At 40.8% G+C, this 7,085-nt stretch overlaps 1 long non-coding RNA gene across 1 annotated transcript in view; it reads left to right on the forward strand.

The window, feature by feature from the left end:
- Positions 1–6,326, forward strand: part of LOC102774904 — a 12,362-nt gene extending 6,036 nt beyond the window's left edge. The window contains exon 3 of the long non-coding RNA XR_436162.2: positions 6,314–6,326. This is a non-coding gene — a long non-coding RNA (uncharacterized LOC102774904). The remainder of the gene's footprint in view (positions 1–6,313) is intronic.
- Positions 6,327–7,085: the final 759 nt, after the last annotated feature.

Genomic DNA, 7,085 nt, shown 5'->3' on the forward strand with positions numbered 1-7,085 from the left:
CAGGCAGTTTTGAGAAGACTAGATTTGTAATATAACTTGATATTGGGTATCGTTATCCCTCCAACTTTGGTTTTCTTTCTCAAGATTGCAGCAGCTATTCAGGGTTCTTTTTAGTTCCATGTGAATTTTTGGAGAGTTTGTTCCAAGTCTGTGAAATATGCTATTGATATTGTAATGGGGATTGTATTAAATCTATAGATTTGTTTGGGTAGTATGGACATTTTAATGATGTTGATTCTACCAATCCATGAACACACTATATTCTTCCATTTGTTTATGTCTTCCTCTATCTCTTCTTTCAAGGTCCTGTAGTTTTCCGAGTACAGTTACGTTTATTACTAGGTATCTTAAATTTTTTGGTGCAAAGGTAAATAGGATTGCCTTTTTTTAATTCTCCTTCTGTGGGTTCATTGTTGTTGTATAAAAATGTTATAGATTTTTGGGTGTTAATTTTGTATCCTGCTACATTGCCAAATTCATTTATTAAATCTAGTAATTTTTTTTGGATGGAGTCTTTTAGGGTTTTCTATGTCAAGTATCATGTCATCTGCGAATAGTGACAGTTTTACTTCTTCTTTTCCAATTTGGATGCCTTTTATTTCTTCTTCTTGTCTGATCACTATGGCTAGCACTTCCAGTACTATGTCGAACAGGAGACGTGAGAGTGGGCATCCCTGTCTTGTTCCTGTTCTTAGGGGAAATGGTTTTAGTTTTTGCCCATTGAGTATGATGTTGGCTGTAGGTTTGTGATATGAGGCTTTTATTATATTGAGGTACGACTCCTCTATTCCCACTTTGCTGAGAGTTTTTATCAAGAAAGAATGTTGGATTGTGTCAAAAGCCTTTTCTGCATCAATTGATATGATTATGTGATTTTTGTTTCTCAACTTGTATATGTGAGGTATCACATTTATTGATTTGCGAATATTGTACCAGCCTTGCATCCCTGGGATAAATCCCACTTGGTCATGGTGTATGATTTTTCAGATGCAATGCTGGATCTGACTTTCTAGGATTTTGTTGAGGATTTTAGCATCTATGTTCATCACAGTCATTGGCCTGTAATTCTCTTTCTTTGTAGTGTCTTTATCTGGTTTTTGGATTAAGGTAATGCTGACTTCATAGAAAGAGCTTGGAAGTGTTCCTTCCTCTTGAATTTTTTGGAATAGTCTGAGGAAGAGAGGTTTTATTCTTTAAATGTTTGGTAAAAGTCCCCTATGAAGCTGTCTAGCCCAGGGCTTTTGTTTGCTGGAAGTTTTTTTGATTACTGCTTCAATTTCCTCCATAGTTATTAGCCTATTTAGATTTTTTTTATTCTTCCTGATTGAGTTTTGGAAGGTCATGCTTTTCTAGGAATATGTTCATTTCTTCTAGGTTGACCAGTTTGTTGGAATACATTGTTCATAGTATTTTTTTTTTTTTTTTACAATCCTTTGTATCCTGTGGGGTCTGTTGTTATTTCACCTATTTCATTTCTGATTTTGTTTATTTGGGTATTCTCTCTTTCTTTCTTGGTGAGCCTGGCTAGAGGTTCATCAATCTTGTTTATCCTTTCAAAGAACCAGCTCTTGGTTTCATTGTATTATCATTTTTTTTAAATCTCCATGTCATTTATTTCCATTCAGATTTTTATTATTTCCTTTCTTCTGCTCACTCTGGGCTTTTCTTCTTTCTTTCTAATTTGTTAAATTGTTCAATTAGGTAATTTATTACTAGTTTTTCTTGTTCTTTGAGGTAGGCCTGTAATGCTATGAACTTCTCTCTCAGGACTCCTTTCACTGTGTTCCATAGATTTTGGATTGTTGTGTTTTCATTGTCATTTGTTTCCAGGATTTTTTTTTATTTCTTCTTTGATCGTTTTGGTAACCCAATCATTGTTTAATAACATGCTATTTAGCCTCCAAGTTTATGAATTTTTTTATTGTTTTTGTTGTAATTTATCCTAATATTATGCCATTGTGATCTGAGATGCTTGATATGATTTCAATCTTCTTGAATTTGAAAAGACTTTGCCTGTGTCCCTATATGGAGTCTATCTTTGAAAATGTCTTATGTTCACTTGAGAAGAATGTATAATCTGTAGCTTCATAGTGAAATGTTAGGAAGATGTCGATTAAGTTCATCTGATCTAGTGAGTTGTTTAGGATTGCTGTTCATTTGCTGATTTTTGGGCTAGAGGATTTATTCAGTGATGTCAATGTGGTATCAAAATCCCCTATTATGATTGTATTGCTGTCAATCTCTCCCTTGATATCTTCTAGGAGTTATTTTTTAATGTATTTGGGTTATCCTGCATTCAGTGCATATATGTTTACCAGAGTTATATCCTCTTGTTGTATTGATCCCTTTAGTATTATGAAGTGGCATTTCTTATCTCTTGTTATGGCTTTCACTTAGAGGTCTATTTTTTCAGATATAAGTATTGCTACCCCAGCCTTTTTGTGTGTGTGTGTGTGTGTTTTCATTTCTATTTGCCTGAAACATATTTTTTTCATCCCTTCACTTTCAGTCTGTGTGAATCCTTTGTTCTGAGGTGGGTCTCTTGTAAACAGCATATCTATGGCTCCTCTGTTCTTATCCATTCAGCCACTCAATGTCTTTTGATTGGAGCATTTAGTCCATTTGTGTTTAAGGTTATTATTGATAGGTACTTGTTAGTAGCCATTTCTATTCTTTATACCTGTGTTTTCTTTTCCCTTTTTACTTCTTCTTTTTACAATAGTCCCTTTAGCATTTCTTGCATTGCTGGCTGGTAATGATAAACACCCTTAGCCTTTTTTTTTTTCTGCAAAGCTCCTGATTTCCCCTTCGATATTGAATGATAGCCTTGATGGATAAAGTATTCTTGGATTCAGTCCCTTGCTTTGCATCACTTTGTGTACTTCGTTCCATTCCATTCTGGCCTGATGTGTTTCTGTTGAGAAATCATTTGATAATCTAAGGGACCTACACAACAGTTGACATAATCACACTGCAACACACTGGCACTTGAGAAGTATCAGGCTGCATTTATTATGATAATGTGGGGGTGGGAAGGAACCAGAGCATAGGGAGTGGGCTTTCTTACAGACCTTCCTTCTCCCCCAGCTATAGATTACTTCATTATAACCTCCTCTTTCTTCAGGTTTTTCTCATTAATTTTGGTTTCTGAAATCTAAATTTTCTTCTCACCTCCCAACTCATTCAGGTTAATGTTGGGGTGGGAGCCACAGCCTATTGGAAGCTCCTGATGAAACCCACTACAGGGGCCACTTCTAGTCCACCCTCTAGCCCAGATTCACTACCTTGCAGATCCACTCTGCACTCCGACCTCAGTCTTGTTATTTGTGGCCTTTCCTTGCCACTGACCAGAAGGAATTCTTGTCCACACTTTGGACACATTAGCTCTAGCCCTGAGAGAGGGCTAGTCAGGGCCTGAAGCACCTGGGAATGGCTTGAATTACAAGGAACAACAAAGACCTCTGAGCTCTCTCAAGAGATTTGGGTAGAATTCCTATTCTTCTGTTTATTACGCATGTGACCAGACAAGTTACTTAACCATGCTAGGCCTCGGGTCCAGATCTATAAAGAGACCAAACCTAGATAAAAGTACTGAGCATTGAGGTTTGTTCCAGGCATCAGGGAAGTAGAGCTGTGATTTGGCAGATCTGCAGAGTGGATGGGAGATGTATTTTCTTTCACTGAGTTAGGGATGCCCAAGTAACTCCATCAAGGGGCAAGTACTCACATCACTCCATGCTCCACAAAGAAGCATGGCTGTTGATGAACAGGCAGAGGTCACTATGAGAAGGATCCAGCATAAGGGCTACCATGGGTTGAAAGGAAAGTGGCCATTCTAGGGAGAGCGGGTGGCCAATGCTCCAAATATGAACTGACCAAATGTTGACCAACCCCATAACTGAGGTTACCATGAGAGAAGGAATGCTTTTCTTCCCACGTCCAGACACTGCTGAGCTGGAAATAAAATCTCTGCATGTGGGGTATAGGGCAGGGGTGGGCAACCTTTTTGTGAGTGCATGCAAAAACCAGCAAAATCTCTGACTCAAAATTCTTCTGCGTGCCAACCCTAATTTTTTGAGAACATGTTACGCCTACTTGATATCTCTTAAGGTGTATGTATGTGAAGAACCTTGAAGAAATAATAAAATTCATTTGAGCGACAAAAACACAGTATATGATGATGAAAAATACACTTATTTTTTAATGTATATGTGTACACTGATAGTACGACAGAAAACTTTATGACTCTGTTTGATATTAACAGTGGGACTTTTGCTGCTGAGAGAAACATAGAAATTTATTCCCCTTTCATTAGTACCGGTGGGCAAAGTGAGAGAGAAGGTTTCATTTTTATAGAGTGAAATTTTGAATAAGTAGGTGAGGCGGTTGTCTTGTCAACGAAAACCCGTTGTGTCTAAGGCTGAAACCAAAACACTGATCGGATCTAGGAAGGCAGGGAGAGTTAAGGCAGATGCATAGAAATTGCTCTTCCTCTCTCTCGTCAATTCATGTCTGTGGTCTTTAAGATAACTTGTTATGTAAAATTATTTATTTATCTAAGATGCACCTACATTGAATTTATCTGAAAAATAAAAAAGTTGATATTAATAAAAAAAGTGTAAATGGAAGATTATAAGAGAGGGTTTTGCATGCCAGCAAAAGTTACTGGTGTGCCATGTTTGGCACACGTGCCAGGGGTCGCCCACCCCTGGTATAGGGCTTAGAGCCAGCAAGATTCTGGTGACTGTGTGCATGTGACTTCACCTGTTCTCACCTACTGGTGAGGGTCTGGACTATTTGGGTGTCAACAGGATTGGAAAGAATTTGCACAGAATACCTGATGACACTTTGGATACTGCAACAACTGGGGGTTGCTCCCACATTGTCAAGGGTGGGGAGCTGTGTTTGTGAGGCCCTTGTGAGAGTTCTGCTAATTAATTAAGAGTCTATGGCCCAGTTTGTCTGGTATGAGACTCAGGCACCAGGGGTTTCTCAGACATTGCCAGGTTATCCTGATGTGCAGCCAGGGCTGAGAATGGCTACGTCTGAAGGAGACATGGGAAATCTGCATTGGTTGCCTCTGGGAAGGGAAGGAGAAGCATGGAATCAGCAAAAGGAAACTTTAATTTTACCTTAAAACTGAAGTAAAAATGTCTATATGTTAGGATTTGTAATTCTGAAAGGTGAGACCACAGGTATTTATTATGTTATTCTTGATTTTTCTCTATTTCTTTATGTTTATAAAAATTTTTAAAGATAAAAAATAAGCGTGTTTGTGAACATGTGTCATTTTGATAAACACAAGAATAATAAAAAAAACATTTTTTGTTTTGTTTTATAGAGACAAAGGAAATACTAGTAAAAAAAACAGAGGCTTCAGATTTGTAACTGTTGAAAACTCAAAAAAAAAAAAGAGTCTATGACCCAGACATTTTTGCAGGGGGCAGCTTAGGACATGGCTTATGGATTCAGTGCTGGATCAGCAAGTACTGGGTTAGCTAACCCTCAACCACTGCAGGCTATGGCAAATTCACAGGAGATGGTGGGCCTGGTCCCTGGAGACTTGTGGAGGACAAGGCTATTGGTATGGAGGGATTGGCTAAGAGCTGGTTCCTAGAGCAAAGCTCTGAAAACTGCTGGCTGGGACCCTGAACAATCTACTTCAAATAGACCCTCTGTGACTTTTGGGCCTGGAAGATTCTTCTTCATCCCCAACTCAGAGTCCATCTTTAGGAGGACTTTGTTCCATTATATTGGCCATCAGTGCCCTATAGGTCCTAGGGCATGCCATTTCCTTCACAGGATGAGGCCCTGGCCTCTGTGTCTGTCAGCTCTTCTAGAAGTCTCCCTGAAGAGAATGACTCATCTCCAGATGGCCATCCAGCCAGCCACTCATTGTCTTAGTACATATTTCTCCACCTCAGTCCAGGGAGAAGGGAGACCTTCCTGTTTTGAGGAGCTTGGAGCCCAAGGGGGGGGGTGGTGGTGTGTAGCTCTGATAGATCAGAAACAGGAGCAGGAAGTTGTTAAATTATTTTTAATTTGTCAGTCCTAGAGCAGGTCTCGGGTGGACAGGAAAGCTCAGAGATGGACAGATTTAGGAGAATGCAGGGCCGATCGGCACTAAAGCAGGCATGCTTGAGGGTGAGAACTTGAGAGGGGCACCATGTGGTCTGTCACAGAGCCCTGAGGGAAATCAGCAGCAGAGGAAAGGTCTGTGAAAACACAAGGGTTGTGCAGCTCCTGGGCTTGTGAACAGTGCCCAGAGAATTAAAGTCATCCAAAGCAGGAGGTTTGCTCTGAGGAGGAGCAGAAGAAGGATCAGGATTTGGTGTGGCTTCCTGCTTCTCACTGACCCAGCTGGAGAAGTAGGTGAGTCTGGTGAACACGCTGGGGCTTATGGGCTGGTGGCAAGCCAAGCTCCAGCTGGATAGCCCCATCAGAAACCAGGTATTATTCAGCTTGCAGACAAGGGGACCTCCAGAATCTCCCTGAGGAAAAAGAGGGCATACGTTCTTTAGGCAGTGTAAAGAGACTAACCCTTGTCCTCCACTAGAGTGGAGTTTAGGAGGCCTGTATCAAGATGGGGTTATACTTAAGTTGTTCTAATTAGAATCACTTGGGCAATTTGAAAAGTCCAAACACAGGGTCCCACTACAGACCTCCTGGGTAAAAAAAAATCTAGGGTGGGGCCGGAGCCTATTTCACAAAGTTTCGGAAGAGACCCTGAGCATCCCTCCACACTGGCAGTCATCCTATATAATAAAGAGGAAATATGCAAATTGACCCTCACTCCCTCACAAGATGGCTGCCTATGATCAGGCCAGCAGGGGGCTTAGTGAAGGACGACCAAATGACTGAACAAGCAGGCTGCGTGAGGCAACCAGGCCCACAGGGGCGCTAGTGAGGGACGACCAAATCACTGGACAGCAGGCTGCATGGGGTGACCAGGACCACAGGGGTGTTAGTGAGGGATGACCAAACAACTGAACAAGCAGGCTGCGTTGGGTGACCAGGCTGGCAGGGGGGGGGAGGGGGGACAGTTAAGGGCGATCAGGCAGGCAGGCAGGGGGGAAATTAGGAGA

Source organism: Myotis davidii, unplaced genomic scaffold (assembly GCF_000327345.1).
Source record: "Myotis davidii unplaced genomic scaffold, ASM32734v1 scaffold286, whole genome shotgun sequence".
Taxonomy (NCBI): Eukaryota; Metazoa; Chordata; class Mammalia; order Chiroptera; family Vespertilionidae; genus Myotis; species Myotis davidii.